Source organism: Vidua chalybeata, chromosome 7 (assembly GCF_026979565.1).
Source record: "Vidua chalybeata isolate OUT-0048 chromosome 7, bVidCha1 merged haplotype, whole genome shotgun sequence".
NCBI classification, from domain to species: domain Eukaryota; kingdom Metazoa; phylum Chordata; class Aves; order Passeriformes; family Viduidae; genus Vidua; species Vidua chalybeata.
In genome coordinates this window covers 21,887,604-21,911,436 of record NC_071536.1, presented here as the reverse complement: position 1 = coordinate 21,911,436, position 23,833 = coordinate 21,887,604, and the positions used below count along the sequence as shown (strand labels likewise).

Sequence of the window (23,833 nt, the reverse complement as noted above, 5' to 3'; positions counted from 1 at the left end):
TGAGCACGGAAATGTTAAATTATGAAGATGATGCCCTAAGTTTCCAAGTTAATGCTGTAAACTGAAACTTTAATTCACTTTATTCTTCTTAGATGGGGAAATTTGTGACTGAAGAAAAAGTGAAGATGCTTTTAAATCCCAGTGTTCTGATTTTATTTTTGGAGATATTTTTATAATTGCTATCTACATAATATTTGATTGTGATAGTCTTGGAGAGAATCAGCTCAATACTAAGATCTATTTAGATATGTATGCAGCATTTTAGCACATCAAACACAGCTCATGTTTTTTCACTTTGCTTGTCATAGTTCAATATCTCTTTGACATGCATTAAAGATATAATCACAGATTTCAAAATGTTTTGACAAATCTTGTCTCTATATGCACTTTACGGTAACTTGAATGCAAAGCCATTTTGGCACTGTGTTCCAATTGAATATAGTGCAAATTCTTCAAAATTTTATTCCAGAATATGAAAAAACCTACTATAACAAAGACAATTGCAGTAATAAATACCAGATTTTATTAGTTAATTTCTATTCAGCTCTACTGTCCCAAATCTGGCAACTTGCTTTGTCCTTCAGGAAGACAAATCCATTATTACATTTTACTACATGTGTCATAAATTTGATTATATTTAAAAGCTACTCAAAATTAATGCTCAAAATGGACTTATCTGTATTCTTTGTGTTAATAGTCAGCACTGGAAGTATTTTTCAATTCTAGCTCATTTGAGTTAGCTTAATGTGATGGAATATGATTAGTCAATATTCAGGCTGACAAATCTGGTGTTTTCTGTGTTTTCATCTAGGATGATCTTTAGCTTTTGTGTAGTTCTCTGCAATATTTTCTCTTTTTTGCAATTTATTCTTGGATGAATAATGGCATTTAAATTACCTCTGGCCTCTGCATCAGTACTTGCTGAAGTAATTGGGAGTAGTTTACTCTATACTTATTACTTTATACTTCTGTGGATTTAGAAAGACATAGTCACATAATTTACAGTCAGAGGGTCAACCATTCTTTTCAATTCTACACAACTGTATAGATCTCTGTTTTTAAAACTTTGGAATTGACATTTTATAGGAAAAAGTTTTCAAAATTTTCTTGTAGATAAATTAGCTTCAAAGGACTCATATAAAAATAAATAACTTTCCTAAATATTAAATCCCATTAATGCTTTGTAGATGAGGGATCCATTCAATTGGGGTTATATTCAGGTACCTTATCAAGAGTTCAACTATAGATGGGTTTGTGTTGAAAGTTAGGCAAAAGCAACTGATACTGATATGTGAGGGCATGTGCTGGCTTTGAATGCTAACACAGACCTTCTGTCATTAGTTCTGTTTTACCTAAATCATGAGGATAATGCATAGTATCTCTGCTGTCTGGAGCAGGAGATGATTAAATACAAATGTCGGAATAGATTAATACATAGGCATAAAAGAAATTCAATGTGATAATATTCTGCAATAGGCACATATAACTTACCAGGCCTCTCTCGAGCCTGTACCACTGGCACCAGCTGTTTATATGAAGGGTGGATATATCACATTCAAAGACAATAAAAGAAGCTTCCATTTTCTTCAACCAATGTGCAAATTAGAGCAAGAAGATAAAGTATTTCATGTTTTATATGTATATACACTAATATTAATAACTACACATTATTAACTATTTTTGATTATTTTCATATATTATATATGAAATATAATTTTATGCCATTAAGATATATAAGTTAAGATAAACACATTTAAGACAGATTTGGAAGGGCCTTTTGCATCATCATTGCTACTTTCTGGCTCTGCAGGAAGTCATGCACTATGATTCTTTGTATTGCTTATATTCACCTTTGCAAGTGGGATTCCAGACCTGTTTAATAAAAATGGGTTGCAGTTTTATTTCTGCAACAAAAAAATAGACCAACAATATTATTCTTTATGCCTGCTCCCTCTTAAAATAGGAAAAAAAGAATAAATTAATAATTACTAAATTAATTAGCCCAATTTACCGTATTCTTGGCCTAAGTTTTCTATATACAGTTCCTTTGTGTCCATTATTTGAAAGATTTAATGCAATGCTGATTGCAGGAATGTGCTGTGTATTCAGGTATTTCATCACAATGGAAGTTTGGATGATTATGAGAAATCCAGGAAAATAATTTAATTCAATAACATTTCAGAGCTTGGACTGCTTCAGAGCCAAGTCTGAGATGCTAAGCATTTTTATTGACAGCAATATCACAGTGAATTACAAGTGCTGATCATTAATTAGAAAGTAATCTGTGAGTAATTGTATTTATATTCCCATGATACACATTTAAAATTTCAATAAAATGTTTTCTTAAGAGGACTGGGTTTTTTTGAAAATTCAGCTTCAGGTCACCTTTCACCCACACATTAAATCATCAAATCCTTTAGATAAAGATAGGCTTATGTAACTGGTTGATCAGTGCTAGTTGCCTGAATCACTGAGGTTACTGGTCTGCTAAAATTCTTGGCTAAAACCCAAGATATTTTATTTCAAACTTAACTAGTTGTATTTTAACAAAGGCCTAGTTCAGCCTTGCAGTCCGTGTGCAGCTGAAATATTGATAATGAGAAAGGAGTAACTTTAGGAAACATTTTCTTTAGGCATACACACTGAAGAGTCATAGGTTTATGGACCAGTGAATTACAGGGCCAGGACCTGTTGCATACTTAGAACAGAATCAGTTACATCTTCTAAAAGATTTTGTGCACAAAAGACTTTTCTCTTTTTTTTCCCCTAGCTACAGTAGTTGTTCTAATACATGGAATTTCCTTTCTTTGCAAACTATTATTTGCTTGTATCTTCAGGGGATGTTTCTGTGACAGAAATTGCATTAGTCATTCCTGAAATGTGTTTTTGGCACACCTCTTTGCAAAAATTCCTAGCACTTTACTTTCTGCTCTATTCATTCAGGGAGTCAACGGAACCAACATCAATTTCTTTCAGGTAGAAAATACCTTTGAAATCTCTCAACTAGACCAAATGGGAGAAGTGTTTGCACTAATTGCTTGAATTTCTCTCCAACTAAGGGTCATCCCACTGACTGAAAGGGCTTTGTAAGCCGTCCCTAAGGTTAACTTGACTTCCTGTAAGTACTGTTGCACCTCCCTGAAATATTCTTTTACTCCAGCCATATGTTCAGGATTAGTAATTGAAAGGTTATTGTCATGGGAACCACTAAGAAGACTTTTTGTTGTCCAGAGTTATCCTAAATAAAAGAATATAACATGGATAAACTCTGAAATGCAGTTCTCATTAGAAGTCAGGAAGACCCTTGCTCCAGTGGGGAAACACATGAAAGAAAAGATGTGCTGCAGTGTAAAACTCTCTCCAGTCAGGTATAAATGTTGAAGAAAAGAGTTTTTGCTAAGGATCTAGAGCTCACAAAAAACCCCACGTATTAAAGTTCAACAATGAGAGATTGTGTTTGTATAGCAGAAGCTTAAGAGCTGATGAATATGGTGTTTGAGCAAGTGGCCTGCAGAGCCAGTTGAATGTTCTGCTTTTACCTACCCCTGCAGGCTTCCGATTTGTTTGTCAAAGTTACAGCACTTTTGCTGGTGGAAATTGCTTCTTGCTTTTAGCTAAATAAACTGACCTGAACAATTGGTGTATGACAAAAGCAAAGCAATGTCATTGTCTAATTTATCTCTGCTTATGGAACTCTTATGTACAGTCAATCATGACTCCACACAGGGAGTCTGTTATTAATTCATAAGCAAAAGATCCATGGAGGCCAGTCAGCACTGGCTGAGTAATTAATGAATACCAGGGAAAGTAAGGTAAAAATACTTAGTAAGAGTGGAGGGAGTAGCAAGGCTCAGAGGAGTTCTGAGTAGACAATTTTTTTTGTGTGTTTCTTTCTTCTAGCTTCCAATTTGGTTTGATGAAAAGGACTTGGTATAGACAAACATATGCATAAACTATAAAAGGATTGTTGAACGTGTAAAGCAGTAAAAAATATAACTAAAACACTTAAATGCTAGTTTTTGATCAATGTCTGAAAATTAAGACATCAAATTAAATAACCTGCCTTTTTTTCTCTTTTTTTTTTTTTTTCCAGGATGTGGAATGTTTATTCAAAACAAATTCAAAAAGTTATGGAACATCCTACTTTTGTTTATGCCTCAAAAACTTACTTTTTAAAAATACTTCTTCTTTATTCTTCTACTATCTAGATTTTGGAATTAGAATGGAAACCACTTTCTCAGCTTGTCATCTCAGTTGATATCACAGCAGATCTAGGAAGAAGAATCAATTTCCTTTTTTTTTAGTGCATGAACTTATGATTTTACTTTTATTTCAGTTTTATTTCTTGGAAGATGCATGCATTGACAGGTAAATTATCTTTAAATTAATAGATGATGAACTGCTTGTTTAACTTATTGAATAATTCTTATTTCTCATAAGTGAATGATGTTGTATAGTATTACTTTCTTCCCTTCCTGCTTAAACAAAATTAATCATTAGCTTTAGAGAATAATGAATTTCAAATAGCAAATAAAGATTAATGAACAATGAATAATATTGTGTTCTTATCGGAAACCAAATATCAGTACTGGCTTATATTAATGCAATTATTTGTAGAAAACATAAATTTCCAAAATGTTAGTTGGGAATAAAGCAAGTTTGCCTATTATTAGGAAATAAAAAGCCTACTCTTATGATTGCCTGTATGTTTGAATGGTACTTCTGCTTAATCACTCTCTTTGAAGAATGATTACGATCATCCTTAAAGGATTATAAAAAATAAATAATAAACACAGCAGTGTTTCAGGTGCTTAGCTACTCAGCCAGATATTACTTCTGTACAAATAGCAATCTTTTCTGAACCACACAGTATGATAAATATATTCCCTCTGCCATACTATTTAAATGGATAAGGGGAATAAACTCACAAATTACTTTAAAAATAACTTTCAAATTGCAAAAAATGTCAATTTTGGTTTTATTCTGTCATACTTTACATTCTGTGAACTTTAAATATACTGGTAAAATTCCTTTAAAATACAAGACTGGAATTTTGCACTTTATATTTAAACATTAAAAACCCCCTTTTTACTTAACTTCCATATAAAAGATATTATTTTGAAATGTCAGAGAACTTAGTTAGGGAAATAATAAAAATATTTCTCATAAAGTTGTTTTCAGTGAGGAATTTTGAGATTTCCACCGTGTTTTCTGATTTCTTCTCCATATCTTCTTGAATTTTAGGGGCTAAACTAACAAAATACTTTGAGTGCAAACCTATATTAAGAGTGTCATTGCTAACAAATCAGATATTAAAAACAGTGTTTATAAAGGGCTACCCATATTTTTTCTAGTACAGTTCTCTGTAAGAAGTGCTAGGAAACTATTGGTTTTGGTGGTGAAATTAGTGTTTTATCACATAATCTGAGACCAGGAAATTATCCTAGCTCAGGATATTAACAGAGGATTAGGATTAGGAAAGTATGATTGATTTGAGTGCTATGTAGTAAAAATTATTGCACATAATTTAAACTATCACTAGTTTTTTATCTATGTATTTTTTTAATAGTTTTTGGCTAAATATAAAAAAATGTGGTTTTGAAAATTTGATTTAAATGATGTTATGGTCAGATTGTAAATCCATTGTTACACCTTCTATAAGAATCATGTAAAACAGTAGATTGCTTATTATTTATTTTAAGTTTTGTACAAGCATAAACTGCTTAATCTTCATGCTGCTTAAACTAGCATTCTTAGAGCTGAAATTTCTGCTCTGGATAACTTCAAATCTCTGTAGATTCTATTGCCATTTTTAGACTTTCATTTAACCTCAAACACTTAGTTTGGCAACTGTTAACTACAATTTCTACCAGCCCATTCAAGCATCTGAATGTGATTCACACTTTCTGGGATATTAAGATACATCTATATTGATCTGATACTTTATTTTTAGCATCACCTTTCCTGTTCTAGTGAAATGCAACCAAATAGCTCCTGAATGGGTTCCTGACCTTTGTCATGATATCATCAGTGGGAACTGTGAGTTAAGCCTAGGCTTGTTCTGTTCGTTTTTATTTGAGAAAAATGCATCTACTTTCTTTTTCTTACTTTTGGGGAGGGAATTTTTTCCTATTCATCCTCTCTGGCCTTTTAGCTGCTACTATATATTGACAAACATATTCTGCTTGCCTATACATTTGGCCAAAAGGCTGTCTGGTTTTATCAGCTGATGAACATTTGGTCCATTCCAATTGTATTGCAGGTTCTGCCTTGTTTCTGAGGCTGCAGATCCTGTCCTGTGCCTAAGTGTTTTAGAATGTACAGGCTTCTGTGACTTTACCAACAAACTGAAAGTATTTGCAATGGTTTCCTTATGCTCAGTAACACTCAGAGCTTGGCTGTCATGCTATGAGACAAAATCCAGCTACACAGAAGCAGTCAATGCCAAGTGGAAAGCCCTGGCTGGCAAAATCCACAATGAGTGTGCCTTACAGACTGTTCAGAAACTTAATCCTATTTCCATAAACGCATGTCACAGTGTTCACCACTCTCTGTATGTATTCTTGACAGATAGCTGGCTTGTCAGCTGATTTGGTTATGATTTGAAAAGAGAAATAAATATAGTCCTAAAAATGGATATGCACCAACCAGAGGTATGTAACTACTACTTCTGTGTTCTTCACTGTTTAATTCCTCACTCCTGTTACACTGCACAGAGAATCTCAGAGCATCTGCAGACATACATGTGGGATCTGGAAGTCTTGGAACCACTCAGTCGTGCTTATTTCCATGCTTTTTCTAGTATTTTCAAATACTCAAAGCATCAATCTCTTGATGAGTAAATCACTATAATGCCATTATTATCAGTGGAGGTAATCTGGCTTATACTGGCAGAGGTCTTGATTAAATAAAGATTTCCATTTAGCAGTGATGATAAGGGACAGAACTTGATCTGTGCCTGATGTCTTCGTATCTCTTACTTAGTGAAGATTCAGTGACTCCAAAATGTATTTACCTAGTATCAAAATAAAATGTTTATGCTGTGCATTCTGAACTTCATTTGCCATTGGCTACAGAAAAATTCTAAAATATTCACTGAAAATAAGTTCGTTAACACTTCTATTTGTGCTTAAGTTTCCTGTATTTTAGTTACCTTCTGATTTTCTTCTTCTGTTTTGCTGAGAGCATTGCCTGAATTAAATGCTCCATTGAAGTGTGGAAAATTTCACCTGGATCATACTGTCAGCTCATAGGATATCTGTTGCATCTTCTGCTAGGCGTCTGTCACTTGCAAATCCACTGGTATATTGAAGGCTGCTGTCTCCTCTGTCAATCAAACACCCTGCTTGCTCAACCTTCAGTTAATTTTCCTGATCTTCATTATATCCTGCTTTGCTGAGTCTTGCATTCCACCTTCATAATGTCTAGCTCATCCATTTTTGCTTTATGTGCATCTTTACCTTTCAGTATCATATCTAAATTATGCATCTTTCAAAGACCATTAAAGTGTATCAGAGCTGTTGCATATATGACAAAAGCTTGTAATAATCTTGATATCTAGGATACTACAAGGTTGAAGAGAAGTATACAAAAAATTCTATAGGGCAAAGTTTCTCTTCACTTTAGAGAAAAAGCATAATACTATTAGTTGAGTGCTCACTTTTGCATGTCCTCTCCCACTTTTACTCTGTGCAATCAGTGCTAATAGATTTCATAATTTTATTCCTTGTAGATCAGAGTTATTGTTCTTAGCACATTTTTTTTGAAATTATTCAAAATTGTATGTACAAGGAAAAAATGAGGTATTTCTGTCTTCAGCCTGTAACATTTTTAATAATTAAAGCTTTCCTTAAAGGCTTTAAAAGGAAGACAACCAGATCAACAACTATTTTTGTAATATATGGAAGTTATTAAATTCTTTTTGTTTTGGCTGTAGTTCTATTTCTTTAATGCATTACTAAGGTTTTTACTTTTCTTTTGTGTTCATAATACTCAAATTTTCAGTTTTCCCACTTTGCTTCTGACCTCAAGGTGCTTGCTATGAATCTGATATATTGCAGTGTATGCAAAGTGTATTTTTTGCATGGAATGCTCCTCTAGGGTTCCTCATTATAGTTTAAGAATTTTGTATATTCCCCAGGGCCTTCTGAACTTATGAGTTCTTAAAGGTGCTTCCAAAGCATCATTTAAATAGACTGAATGATTAGAGATTACCAAAAGTATCATTTCATTAGTTTGTACATGCACGTGTACATGTTGTTGACATACAAGTGATATGAAAGTTACAATAACGAGCCAAGGTATTTGACAGTATAAATGTTAGAGTAGACTATTGATTACAGAGTGCAATAGGTGAAGAAGTATTGTAATAGCAATCTTGTGTAGTCAGCCATGGAAAAGATTAGCTGTCATGGAAAATTAAACTAAACCCTGAAACCTCTATGACTAAGGAGATGTATAAAGCATGGACTGAACACCTGCTGGCAGTGAATAAAGTATTCACCATAAATTAGGTATTTGTAGTCACAGATGTGTGTTTTAAGCGTCATAAAATTACTTATTGTATGACAAAGCTGATACAAATTTATTGTTATACAGTTTCTTGACTGCTTTGTAAGACCTGGTTCTGGAGACACCTGCAGAAGTTTAGTCCTACTGAAATCAAAGAGGAAACCTGCATAAGTAGTAAGAAGATGACATGTTTGAGGCCTGAAATTAGATGAAAAATACTTTATAAGAAAACCATAAATTTGTTTTTCTACTTTGTACATTTTAGTTCAACTATTTATAATAAGATGGGACAGTAATGGAATGCTGAGATAAGAAATATTTGATTAAAAGAAAGAATAGTGGTAATAATTTTTTTTTATTATTATTTTATCAAAGTATTGTCTTTTGTACAATTTTCATCTCTTTCAATTGTGGAAAGAGTGGAAGTCTTAGAATTTTAAACATAGTCAAATAGGAAATTTAAGACCAGTGTTTCTTGTAAAATATGTTTCAATAGGTAGCCATTAAGTATCAGGTAGTATAATTGACTCCAAATATTTTGGCTCTTTACAATCAGAAGCATGAATTTTTCATCTTTCTCATGGCATATATACAATATATGCACTTTTATTCACTGGAAGTCAAATAAATATTAAAGCTTTATGAAAATATAGCACTTAATACCTACACAGTGCCTTTTGGTGTTTTAAGAAGCCACAGCAGCTACAGACTTTGCATCTGATGCAAAAAGACTAAAGTATGGGTACTATGGAGAAATTAGTTTGCCATTATAAGTTAGGCATTTCTTTCTCAATATATCCACTTTTCAGCCCACAAATCTTCCATGTGTAAATAATAGGGGCTAAAAGGACTTGGAATCTGGACTGGAAAAAGGATTGGGTTCAATGTTTGTCTGGAAGGTCCCCTGTTAGCTCCACCCCATAAAGGATTTACAAAGAAATAGATAAATACACTTTGAAACAATCAGGTCATCTCTATAATGTGGCTTCTCTTGCAGCTTTGAGCTTCTGTGGGGATGCACAGCCCCTAAAGATACAGCCCTAAGAGTTCACTGCTTCCCTTGAGATTTGAAGAGCTTTATCATAGGAGAAGTGGGCTGGCTGCTTGTATCCAAGTAGGGAATTCAAGGAAGCTGCCAAGTCAGCTATTAGCCAACAAATGAATGACAGTATATATGAAGTAGAGTTCATGTTTCTGGATGATGGAAATTTCATTAGAGTCTATTTCCATTATCAATTATTAAATAAATTCACTGGAGTCTTTTCCTTTCTTGTCTTACTGAAGACAAATATACTCTGAGGAAGTGTATGCTAACCCTGGTTATGCATGAGCAGATTTGGAAATAAGATATATTATATCCCTTTTGTGCCAAGGGGATTTCCTGGAGTACCTCACTAAAATTCTGTGTCAGATGCTTATGCTTTTCAGGAATGAACTGATGTCAAAGGAGTTAAAAACTGTGTTAAACATATAAAAAGAGTTGCAAAATGGATAGCAGGGAGTAGTGAATTCTTAAACCCTCAGGCAGACATCTGGAAAAATTGCAACAGCGTAAAGAGTGTAAAATTGGGGATTTAAAAAATACATCAGTCTCTGCTAGTGGGTGTTCCAGCAATTTATCTGCCTAATTGAAAGGAGAATATTACCACTAAGATAAAACTTTCAGATATTTTCTGTGGAATACTCAGAACCTATGTCCTTTACTTTTACTTTATTTTCCTTTAGCTGGGTCCATACACAAAGGCTGAGCCTTGCTCTGAACAAAAAATCCATCCTCAACTGAAGTATACAAACCTACACATTAGAATAACTCACTATTTTCAAATACAGTTCACATTGTTCCATGTTGTTTTTTTCATTGAGGATGGTCATTCTGTTTCTTAATTTTCTGGTTTTGGCTTTTTTGTGGGCTTTTGTTGCAGTACACTTGTTTGAATATAGAGAGAGATAACTGTATTGCTGATATAACTGTAGAGAAAAACAACTGTGAAAGAAAGAAAGAAAGAAAGAAAGAAAGAAAGAAAGAAAGAAAGAAAGAAAGAAAGAAAGAAAGAAAGAAGAAAAAGAAAGAAAGAAAAAGAAAGAAAGAAAGAAAGAAAGAAAGAAAGAAAGAAAGAAAAAGAAAGAAAGAAAGAAAGAAAGAAGAAAGAAAGAAAGAAAGAAAGAAAGAAAGAAAGAAAGAAAGAAAGAAAGAAAGAAAAAGAAAGAAAGAAAGAAAGAAAGAAAGAAAGAAAGAAAGAAAGAAAGAAGGAAAAGAAAGAAGGAAAAGAAAGAAGGAAAAGAAAGAAGGAAAAGAAAGAAAGGAAGGAAGGAAGGTTGCTCTAGGATTGAACCCGTTGCTTACAGTGATGGTAAGAATTTAATCTCAAGGCTGTGATTTGCACATGACCCATGCTGTTCTTTACAACACTATAAAGCTAAACACTTAGAAAGTTTTCTCATAGATAGTCTACAAAACAGCTTTGATTTCCTCTAACAGAATAATAAGAGAACTTTCAGACAGTACTCAAGGAAGAGTATTCTCTTGGGAAGCATCAGTATGGGTCTTTGGAAGGCGATAGAACCATTCAGTTTTAGACCAACTTAATTTGTAATTACTGAGTAACAGTGTTGAGTAGGATTAAAATCAACTAGGCTGGATAGCTGCAGACTATCCTCCACAGAATGTAGTTCAAAGCAATCCATTTCAATCCTGTAGTAAGCTAGTCCATTGCACAGAGTTTTAAATAGGAATACAGGGTAATTTCACTATGAGAATAAATCCATACAAGGATTCCAAACATTTACTGCTGAAAAGATTATTGTATTCTACAGGGAAATGGAATATGCATTAACTTTTACTAACAAACCCCTGAAAAATATAAAGTATGCACCACGCCCATTGTCTATACAAGAAATCCCTAGGAATGTTTCAATAATTACAAGAAAATAAGAGAAGTTGAAGGGATTCTCATAATTTCTGTGCTCTTATGTGTTAATATGTTAATACACTCTAGAAGCACATAAACCTTTACCCACTTAGAATTTTTAAAACTAAAACTAAAGCCTTTGGGGTCTAGACACGCTCTGGAAGACCAGCAAGCCAAGTACTGTGTGTGGCTACCAAGTACTCTGTGTGGCTAATAAACTAATCGTGAGAAAAATCAGCCAATGCCACATCTGCCAAACATGGCTGTCAGTCCACTAGAGCTGTCTGAATCTAGAGTACTATCAATGCTTTTTCACTGTAGCCTGTGCCAGCTCATGTTCTAATTTGCTGTACTAAAAAAACCTCTCAAACTCCCTTGCTGCTAGTGATACTGGCCACTTTGTAGATCTGGGTCAATAAGATGCCAAATTGCTATATGGAAGCCAGAGGGGAAAAAAAAAATCAATGTAGTCCCAAAAGACAGAAAGGCTGTTGCCAAAGGTCACTGATACTACTGAGACTGTTGCTATTTGGGAATAGAGTTTTAACAGACAATCTAGAAAAAAATCCATAGATGGGAAAAGAAATGTCCAGTTTGCTGTTCCTTCTGTGACACACTGATCACGTGCTTATGTCAATAGATAACTCTTCTTGGTGACCTTTCTTTCTTCTCCCTCTCTCCTTAAAAAAAAAAAAAAAAGACTGAAACTAGTAGAAACCAGTGGAACTGGATATATCAACTAGAACTAGGCATAGATTGATTTGGGATGAGGAACTAAACACAGTTCTGTGTAGGCACACAGTTTGTGGTATTTGGGAGTGGGGCTGTGGCCGAGCCGTATCCCCAGTGGGTACAGCTGTGAGAAGGAGGCGAACAGCTTTGAAGGTAATGAGCCATGGAGTGCCCAGTTGCACTGACCAACCACCAAAGGGAACAGAGGGCACACAGGTGCAGTGCATGAACATGAGGGGTATAAAAGGTTGGGCTAAAGAACAAGAAGGGCAGACTCCTGAAGCCTTCTGATGTGATGTGGTGCTGTTCTGTTTGGGTTGAAGCTTTCTGAAGTTGTATGCTGATACCCTGTGTAGTGTGGCCATCTCAACTGTGACATATGCTGTGACAGTTCTGCTCATACAATCTTCTTGTCCTGCAGGATTCTACTTTGTTCTGACTTTCTGTGCTAAAGGGTTAAAAGTTCATATCACAAAGTGGGGAAATCCTAAAACCTTTTGAGTTGTCTGTGCAGTTGCTAAAAAATGTGAGTGGTGACAGATGGAGAGCTACATTTGCAGAACCTCACCAGTCACATTGAGGATCTTTTCAGCTGGAAGTAACAGGGATGGGACTTCCATTTTAGGATTGCCCTCTATTGTAACATTAATCAAATACTTCAGTTGGAACTGTCTCAGCTGTTCTCCATAGTAGTTAGTGCAGGGCTATGTTTTGGATTTGTACTGGAAACTGTGTTAACAATGCAGGGATATTTTTGTTATTACTGAGCAGGGTTTACAGAGCATCCCAGCCTTGTCTGTGCCTCAGGTGGCCCCACCAGCGAGGAAGCTGGGAGTGCCCAAGGAGCTGGCAGGAGACATATCTGGTACAGCTGATCATAGGGGTATTTGAGACCACGAGGCAGCAGGCTCAGCAATTAAAGGGGCAGTTTTTCCAGGGGGAAACTGCTCAGTGACAGGCTGGGCATCAGTTGGATGGTGGTGAGAAATTGTTTTCATTTGCATGACTTGCCTTTCCTGGGTTTTATTTCTCTCTTTGTTACTTTCCTTCTCATTTCAATTTATTATTGTTTTTACTATTAATTATTTCAGTTATTTAACTATTCATATCTTAACCCAATAGTTTTCTCCCTTTTACCCTTCCAATTCTCTTCCCCCTATCCTGCTGCTGAGGAGAGTGAGCAGCTGTATGGTGCATAGTTGTCAGCTGGGGTTAAACCATGACACTTACTCCAGTGTAATCTTCAGATAGTTTTCAATTTTATTATGAAACAAGCTGGGAACATGTTGAAGTTTTCTGCTATGAGTGCTATAATAAATTGATTAGATGATTTTTAAGTTGTGATTAATAAATGTGGCAGAGATTGCTGGTCTTATATCTTTAACTGCAAAAAATCAAATCATTATTTGCCAAGTGGATAAAGGCTTATATTTAGTAATGAAATCCCACCTACCATTCATCAATTTACATCCACTATTAAATTTTCTCAATAACATTACCCATTATAAGACTATTTTGGGGTGCTAGAAGGTTGTCTTTATCTCACATCTCTTCTGTTGGCTGGAAAATGGTAAGCATCAGACATTTCATGACCATAGTCACATCTGAAGTCAAAGGGAACATTTTAGCTGATTTGGCTGGATGTGAATTATCCTGCTTCTTCTCTCATTTCATCACTGTATGTTACGCATTGTTAGTATGTTGATGTGACTTAGCAGAGCAAGATAGTCATTCATCAAATCTGTTCCATTCTGGATTTATCCTCCATCCATTCTTCTCTGAGTCTGTCTTAGAAGAAATGTACATTGGTTCTTTTCTGTAGTTTTACAGAAGGAAAGTGAGGAGAATTGTGTTCTCAAGCCACTGTGAGAAAAATACTATCACTGTCAAGTAAACAGAGCACTCACATTAAGGAAAACATAGTAACTGCTCAAGGAACATGACTTATAATTGAGCTAGCCAGTATACTGTTTGTGGAAATTAGTATTTTTGTTTAAAAAAAATCATGGTTATTTTCAGCCTCTTGGTTAACCTTAACTGCTTATGGAAAAGCTGAATTCTGACCTTAACAGGCTATGTTACCTATTCTAGAAAATAAGGTAATACAAACCAAAAGAATGTTAACTGCACTTTTAATGCAATTGGCTTCAGTTTATAAAGAAGGTGACTGCAGGAATGGTCTGCTCTGTTACATCAAACCATGTATGTACCAAGGGAAAACAGGAGAGTGTTCACTTAGCAACTTATTAAAGTAGTCGGTGTTTGCTGTAATCAAGCAACATACTCAGTTTCTACTTTCATTTTTACTTCTCCAAGCACTTATGGACTAGAAATTGTGAATGACTTATTTTCCCTTTGTAAAAGGAAGTTTTCAAAAGAACTAGAAAATTAGACTGTAAGATTTGTCTCCTTTTAACAGCATGTCAGATGAAAAGTCTGGCAAAGTTCTGTTTTGACAGGGAGGATTGCTGATTATTTGGGAAAGATGTATTGTTTCTAAATGATTCATTAAGCTGGAATTTAACTCTCATTTATTCTGCAATCTTTATTCTCATGTCTCTGAATGCATATCACAATTTTAGTTTCTAATAATTTAAAGGCAAATTTGATTATCAAAAGTGATTCCTTTACAGGAGAACGATGAAAGATCAGTTGCTGCACTTCCACTGTTAAGTGGCAAATTATTGGCACAGCTTGGAAAATCTTGAAGGCTATTAAAAGACCAATTTCCAGAATATAAATTTGAAGAAAATGAAAAGAACATTATCGTACATGTCTATCAGAGAATCCACTGAACAAAGGAAGACTTGTAGAAACAGAAATATTTTCTGTGCTAAAGAAAATCAAAAGAGATGATAGGGACCAGAAAATAATGTCAAATGAATGCTCAAACAAATAAAAAAGTGAAAAAAGCCCAAGCAATTTTCTGTTCTGCACTTAAACAGAAAATTGTCAATGAAACAATTGACAATTTCCCTATAGTTATGCAAACATATGTAGGAAAAAAAGACCAGAGAAACTGAAAGACCTGAAAAAAATCTGAGATTTCTTCAGCTGCTAAAGCCAAGCTAAATTAAAAAAATCCTCAGTCATCCCAATACTTTCCTCTGTTATTTGAGCTTTAGAATTCCTGGTTGTCTATATTCTTAATATTTAATAACCACTGGACAGTGATTTGTATATGCATACAAAAAAGAACTGTGATTTGAGAAGAAAAGAATGAGCATTCATACCCAAACATCTGATTTTTTTCTTGGGTCTGTTCTATAATTTATCATTTAACATTTACAGACAACTAATTCTTATAAGCACAGGCAATTATGAGAACCTCAGTAAAGAATTTTTATGAGATGATAAGTACTTACTACTGTGGGATTTAATGAGCCCATAAGTTTCTAAAATTAAACACTGAAAAAATGGAAGATCCCAAGATGCTAGTTCTTCTACAAAACATTCTAAACTGGCAAGTTCTTGGCCTTGAGTTTGTAAATATGTGAAGAAGAGGGTTCTCCTTTCAGCACTTCCTACATAAACCCATAGAGGTTTACTATATTATGTAATTTTCCTGGTAAACCCCTGATTGAATGGTGAATTCTCTAAAAAAGCACTGATTACCTATGAACGCTACTTCTTACCAAAATGGAAGATGGACATTTTTAGGCTTCAATACTATGTGAAATTTTGCTGAGGTAAATAAAACCAGTTTATTTATAATAAAGCTTAGCAAACAATGCTTGAATTGCACTGTCTGCTCTTTTTTGTTTGTATACATCCAAAAATATCATGACTGTTGGATGTAATGTGACTAAACATCATACATAAAAAGAAAAAGACACAGAATTTGTAATTAAATCAGGTGGTTAAAGCAAGAAGTAAGATTTGTAGAAAGAAATTAAAAACAGGTCCAGAACTCTTTTTGTACACAGCCTAATGCTACTTCTCAGTTATATATATTTTTGAAGTTTCCCACTGAAATGCAATATATCAATATTTCCCTCGTTAACATCTAGATTTTCTATTTTTAGTGCAATCTTTTACTTTACAAAACTACCAAAGTCCAGTTACCCAAAATTTGCCTCGTAATTTAAAGAAAGAAATTAATTCGATAACTCTGTGCTGATAAGATTGAAAATTACTGGTTTTTTTTGCTTTATTTTTAAATAAGACTTTAATACCACTCTATTCATGCCAGGAAATCAGCTATAGCTTCTGATTTAGTTTAAATTACATTTTATTTTGATGGCAATTGTCAATTTATTGTTTTGCATGATGTCTCAATTTTGCTATATTCTGTTAAATTATTCAGGCGGGAATTATTGTGTCATATAGCAGACAGATCCCCTATGAGCATGTCCTTCTTTAAGACACTGACTGGACAGAATATGCAGTAAGTGTTTTCCATGCATAATGAGAGAATTAAGCTTCTTTTTATGGCTAGAAAGTATGTATTAAATTGAAAGTCAGCATCACTGACCACAGAGACAGTCATACTGACATGGTATATCTTGGTTGTTTTTTTGATATGGGGCTCTCTTGCTGAATGTATGATGACAACAATTAACATCTTGGGCAAATGATAATTTGTTTTTCAACTCAGAAGAGAGGATTTAGGTTTAGGAAGTATCTAATATGGTTAGCTACATATATGTTTTTAAAACTAAACCAGAAATGCAAGTTTGCAAACAGCAAACAAAATAGCTTTTTAGAACATTTCTCTTTTAGGATTTTATGGATAAATTCTGAGTCTTTTGTAGAAATTTTGGGAAAAAGAGGAATCCAATCACAACAAATATCGAAGAGTCAGAAAGAAAAAGAAAGATTCTGTCTTATTAATGAAACATAAATTGTTATTGAATCTAAGAAAATATTGTGGGGTTATTTCATGTGCTAAAGTTAAAAAATGTGAAATTGGAAATGAAATGCTGTTGCAGACTGGAAAAACCAAATATTTGGCTTCAAAGATGAAATGGAAACTTTCAGAATATGGAGGAACATGGAAGGATGTTTCTCCTTTTGCAAATGAAGAGTGTTTCTGCAAATTGATTTGTCAGTCCTTCATAGCTGAACTCAAAATGTACTGCTGACAAATATTTTTGTGGAAAAATAAGCTACCTTCATGAAGCATCTTTTAAGGCTGAAAAGGATCACATCAGGATATTTATTTCCTGATTTATTAAACTGAAGGCTCAATATGTCACAAACCTAGGCTTTAATAGAAAATGGAGGACAGAGTAGATGTGTCCCATTTTTTCTTATGGTCTTTCTCTAATTTTGGTGGAAAAAAGGAAAATACTGCCTTTAGGCTTACATGCTATTTTCTGCCTTAGGTGAAATGAGACAAAGGTTTCTATAACCACTTTAAAATAGGCCTTATTAAAAAAAAAAAAAAGTTCAATGGTAAGGGTAGAATTTCTAATCAAACACAATAATCATCAAATTGTCATCACTTCAGGACATATCATATCCTTCATCTGCATCCTTTATAATTGAATAGAGCTGCCCACATACTCTGCGGGCAGAATACAGCTGTGAAATACTGAAAAACTTGCATATTATTCTCTGGAGATTTATGGGCAATTCGAGTATTGATTGGCCCTTAGTAGAACTAATGGTTATATTATTAGATTTTTTTTTTAAAGTTCTTCTGCTCATTTGTGTCAGTCCTTCTTTGATCTAACACCAAACAGGACACCATTACTGAATTTGTTTACTTAAGGAGGTACCAACTTTCTCCCTGTTTTCACCAGCTATACCAGTGCACACAGAATATGTTAAGCAGATGATCTGCAATATCTTGAAGCTGATATTCTCCTGTCCCTTTACTGCTAGAAAGAAAAAAGGCTACATGAGGAAACCAAGTGAATAGAGCTGCTTGGAAAAGGGTGGCATCAACATAATCCACTGTAAGAAATAACGAAGACATAGCCAGCAGTTATATGTAATGACAGTATGATTTCCGGAGGCTAGGCAAAAATTTCTTCAAATAGTAATTATGGACACTGAAACTAGGAAAGTGAACAAGAGCTCTTACTCTCCATATCAATTTTACCTAAATAAATGAAATCAAGATGGATTGGGGCACTATATGGGGGAATAATTCTTATGGTTAGGCAGGTTGGAAGGAACACTTCTGGTTCATCCACCCTTCTTTCACTGTAGATGTACCAGCTGAAACTGAACAGTTCGTCTGTAATTTGGATGGCCTTAAAGATTAGCTCTGTTCAGCATCCAAGCTGTACCTTGAAACTGTGAACAGAGAAAAAATCTCCTTTTTAAACCTGGTCCTACCCGCAGAGTACAAATATTAGGCCATGACTACTATCTAAAATGCTTTGAAATTTTAGATTCTAGTTAAGAATTAGCATTCAAAGAATATATATTTTATGATGTATGGTGAAATCAGCAGCTTGAATATTAGGAGTTAAGGAGAAACACAGTGCAGTGATACAGTATTCCACTTACAGTTCTTCTTGAAATTTATCTTGATCCAAAGGGGAGGATATCCCACTTCCATCAACATTAAAAGATTTTCAGTTTATAATATCTTTCTGATGATATAATTTACAAATAAATAATAATGTTTTTGTGATGTAAGCAACTGTTTTTCTAGATTAAATTTGGATCAGATTATTTTCAAGGTTGACTTCTTAGCAGTAATTAGTGCTGTTTTTTTTCTGTGGCAGGCTGATCTCTCTGGCTAAGATTTCTTGTGGTATTGATTAGGATTGTTTGCACAGCGGCAAGTCCGGGATAGGAAATAGCTTTAACCAAGAGGAGAATTGATATTAGGCAGGATTACACTCACTGTCAAGAAGATTTTATTCTGAATTACATCCTTATGGTTAATTGATGTTTACTCATGAGATAATACAGGGACTTTAGTAAGAAGAAATAAGAATGGTAAAGTCTTCATTAACACTAAAAGCCATATAGATTTAGCTAAGGTTTTAATTTGTCAAATTTTTGCAGTTGGTGCTTCAGCTGCAAAAATAACAATGTTAGTGTTCCAGACAAGGTTAGGTAGGTTATGCTCATCTGAGTCATTGCTATGTCCTTATTTAATCAGATTGATTTAAACTAGTTTGTAAAAAAATGCATATTTGCTGGAGTGGGAGGAAAAAAAAGGCTTTAATTTTGAGTGTTCGCGTTTAGTTTTGAGTGTTTTGCCCTGCCACTTTGTAGATTTATGTTCAATTTCTACTTTGCAAAAGCTCAGTTTCCCTGCTGGAAAGTCTTGAGTTGTGAGATAGAGGCAGAGTAAGAGTCCAGAAACTGATTTGCCTTATGCTAGACAAATCCATCAAAAACAAACAAACAAAAAATCAAAAAAAATAAAGGAAAAATTCCTTGTCTTTGAAAGCACCCTAGCAGGAAAAAAGCAAGAAATTTGAGAAGAGATGGGGGGTGGCTTTGTAGTTTTCTGCTTTTGCACAGTTTTCTCAGAAAGAGAAGTTCTCATTGCTCCCTTTTAAATCAGTGCTGTTTTCCTCCTACAGGAGCCTTAAATTAAATACTGGGGACCCAAGCTGTTTAGATTGGGTAGTTTTAATTTTTTTTTTTTTCTGGAGATAGGTCAACCAATAAAAAAGTTTTTATCAGACAATCTTGGTTACAAACTAGTTTCACATGCTGTAGGTGGCACATGATATATGTGGTCACTCTTGTTTACATTATGAATCATAATTTCTTCTTAAGTTGATGCAATTATTTTTTCTCTTCACTTTGAAGATAATCATATCCTAAGTTTCCCATACAACCCCTTTTTTCCTTAGCAAAATTATTTTCACAGTTTGGGTGAGCTAAACTGGAAAAAAAAAACCATTGCTTGATTGTCAAGTGGATTGCTGAACTTCTCTTTTGTCACTTTCAAAGTGGAGCCTTAGAAATAACCAAGCTTCTTACTAGTAACATTGTACCACTGCATGTATCTAAACGCTTGCCATATAAAAGAACATTAATACATTTCTCTCACAGAAACTTTGGCAGCACTGAAGATACACTTCGGTTTGGGATTATTGCTATATATCAAACCATGAAGACACCTTTACTCTTCAAATAATACAAGAATAAAATGTGTTTGCATTTTGTCTTCTTGATCCCAGGAAAGTGACACATAACTGATGGTGTGGAAGTCTCCAACAGAACTTACCCTTTCTCTTAGCAGTATAACCAGGCACATTGTTTACATTGGAGAGGGAACAGGTTGCCCCTTTTTCTCACTTTCTACTACAAATTGACTTAGTGCTCTAAGATGAGTGTAGTTCTTTCTGATTATTTCTTATGGTTTGAGCAATTCAGCATTTCACTTTGCTGGAAAACAGCAGTCTTGAAAAATAAAAATCTGACACGGTAACAGCAGCAAATGAACGAAAGAGGAAACTGCTGTGCCTGCTCTTTTCCTCTTTTCTTTACATGTTAATCTGTATTTTCTAAATGGAGAAAAGGTTACAAAGCGTATAATGACTGTGCTTTTACCTATGCACTGCCATTGTGTATATTGCAGGGTTGTGGGAGGATAAGCACAATTCTGATGCATGATTTTGTAATAAATCTTTAAAGAACTTAAAAGTATTTTCTTTAAGTCTATGTTAATAGTATTATACAACATAAAGAAAAGAAGAAAATGAGGAGTCATATTGTGACTCACAGTCAGTGCATCAATTTGGTTTCAAATACAGTACAGTCAACACTGTTGTATTTGAAACCAAGTTGATGCATTGGACAAGGGAATTAAAGTATGATTTTCATTCTGACTGAGAATTCTCTTTGCATCATTGCCAAAATGCAATCATACAATTAATTCAACAAAAATAAAATACTTAGGTATATGCACCCTATACCTTGCTTCTTAATTTGTTGCTCAAGCAATAAATAGAAACTATAGAAACAAATGCAGAGCTGGAGGGAAAAGTAAATTGCATATGTGATTTGAGGACAACAGATGGTCCAGAATGGGGAAGTCAGTACAAAGATTTTTTTAGATCTTAAAACTATTGATATATTAACACATACCACACAGGGTAACACCAGGAAGCTAGAGAGAACTCACTGGAATAGAGGTCTGCAATCCTGGAGTTATGTGGAGCTCTGGATTTATTCCAGAAGTAGCTCCATTAAATTGATTTCCTATGACCAAGGTTATCAATTAAAAATGAAACAGATCAATTAATTATATTTAATGTCCTCCCACCAGCAATGCTACAATATAAAGAATGCTTATGTAATCTATGAAATGTCATGTGCTAAATTTATATTCATATTATTTATATATAAATTTTTATTATGCTCATGTCAAGAAAAACGATTTTTTTAAATTATGGAGAAGTTTCTTTGTCTTTTATATCATATTGTGAAGTTAGAAGACACTTAACTATGGTCATTAGAAAGAAAATATCAGCAAAAAATCAAAATAAAGTTCATTACATTGTCTGAAACAAGCCTAAGAGAAATCCTGAAACAGATGTGGATTCATGAAAATGTAAGAAAAAAGTATACACTTGGTATGAAAAGGCCACATATTCTGTATGGCCACTATTATCAAAATACTGGAATTAGAGTCTGTGGGTCAGGTGAGGCCAATGTGTTTTCCTGCAAGGAGATCTTGCCATAAACACACATTCATACTCAACCAAATGTACATCATCTTGACTTTCAAATTGAAATGTTGTGTATTCCTGCAGTGGCACAATGTATTTGAAACCAGTGAAACACAATGTAGAGCCTTCCCAACAGATGGTAAACTTACTGTGTAATTTCACTTGCATCACTGATACAATGATCCAAGTGATGATTCCTTCTAACCTGTCTGCCATAATGTTCAGAGGGGTAAAAAGGAGCAGGTATGTTCTACATCCTTTCTAGAAAAGCATTAAATTCCATTGTTAGCACAGCAGAAGGGATGAGAGAGTCTGCACTGACTCATTTAAATATCCTTCAATTTAAATATTCTATTTCAACATTCTATTCCATTGAGCTTTTGGCTGATCATCATATGCCACAGCTCTCATAGAGCATAAATAAACCCACTCTGCTCTGACAGCCTTTCCTGGTTTGATACATACGATTTTTTATGTCATCATGTATAAAACAGGGAAGCATGCACATCCTTTTTCTGACTTTATCAGAGGGAAATACAAAGTCTAGTTTTCTGTTTCATTAAAATGCTCATATATTGACTTTCTCAAAAAATTTTCTAGATCTATACAGAAAACACAGAAGCACTTTTAAGACTGCAGTAAATGTCCAAAACCTTTATCAAACACACTCATGCATCTAAAATGCTCCATTAAATACTTAATTTAAAAATGTAAATGAAGACAGTGGCTTGCTAAATGCTTTAGAGATGTCATGATAACATGGAAATAATTATTAATAACATGACACTTTGCCATTGGCAAATCTATCAGACAGCTGTAGGGAAAACAGGTTGCTTTACTCTGCTAAAGTACTTTCACAAAATATCTGATCACCCTGCCAAGCAAACAAAGCATTTCAGAGGTGTTAAGCAGTAGGAAAATACATGCCCAAATAGACATTTAAAGGAGCTGCAAAGAAGAGTAACAGAGAATTCATTTCCTTAACTATAAATCTGGGAGATGAGATTTTCAAATATTCTTCATAGGCTCTGTTACACAAGTCCCCAAAGGATTGCTGTGGGCTAGCCAATGAAAATAGACTCAAATCCTGTCAAGCATCCTTAAGAAAGCATCAGAGAAAGTAAAAAAAAAGTATCTACTTATGTATTACAAGTATATTTAAAATGACTTTTTTTTTCTGTTTAATTCTAGACACTGAGTAAATTTCTTTTGTTATCTGATGGGGCTGCACTACAGATTCTTAAAATTTTACCTGCTTCCAGCTGGCACATGCTTATTTTATTTTTTTTAAAAGTTCATACAGATGTGAAATAGTTCTTCAATTCCAAGAGAGGATTAATTGTCATCCTCTTTTTTATTATTCCAAGTTACGATGATTCTGGATTAATAGATTAATTTCAGCATTGCTATGTAATTAGCCACCTTTTCTATAATTGTAATATGTTCTGGTGGAAGGACACATTACTTTGAACATTATATACCTCTAGGCTATCGGTTCTTTAGGTATAATTTTCCACATATGCTCTCATTTTTCTTTTTCTGATTCAATCAGTAATAAGTAGGTCTTAATTTATCAATAAAACTCTGTTCAACTCACTTTTATTGCCAGATTAACTGATCAGACTTCAAAAATATTCAGCTCCCAGACAGAGTGAGCCTTTTTGAAAACCTGAACCAGATTTATGTGCCCAAGTATGAAGACTTGAAATTGACTCTGAAGTTTGAGCAGTTAATTGTTTGATTCTTTATTTTGTAATGAAATATACAAAAATACAGCATGAGCACACAGATCAGAGGGTCATTGAATCAGCCAAGGTATATTGAATCATGTCTCTGGTATTATTAAACACATAGAAAATGTGAATATGGCCTCTCCTGTTGCTGAACTTTCAGAAATCTCAGTATTGTATCGATCCTCTTTGCTTATTGTCACAATACAGTTGGTGTAATTTAGGTCATTGCAGTGGCCATCTAAGCTACGTAGGCCAATTTAAGAATGTGTGTAGTTCTGTGTTAGATACATACTTCTGGCTTTTTTCATGATTGTCCCCATGCAAATGTTTTATAAGCACCATTCACTGGGGT

The 23,833-nt window shown here is 34.2% G+C and overlaps 1 protein-coding gene and 1 long non-coding RNA gene across 3 annotated transcripts in view; one reads left to right on the top strand and one right to left on the bottom strand.

Annotated features, from left to right (window-relative positions):
* Positions 1–8,686, top strand: part of LOC128790565 (uncharacterized) — a 58,202-nt gene extending 49,516 nt beyond the window's left edge. Inside the window, exons 5-7 of one of the 2 annotated variants that reach the window (XR_008431800.1) lie at positions 4,337–4,368; positions 5,954–6,039; positions 6,571–6,653. This is a non-coding gene — a long non-coding RNA (uncharacterized LOC128790565). Of the gene's footprint in view, positions 1–4,336; positions 4,369–5,953; positions 6,040–6,570; positions 6,654–8,598 lie in introns of those variants that run through there. The other variant, XR_008431799.1, reaches the window with a different exon arrangement.
* KCNH7 (potassium voltage-gated channel subfamily H member 7) overlaps positions 1–23,833 on the bottom strand; it is a 210,725-nt gene that overhangs the window by 118,232 nt on the left and 68,660 nt on the right. The gene's annotated exons all lie outside the window — the stretch shown is intronic.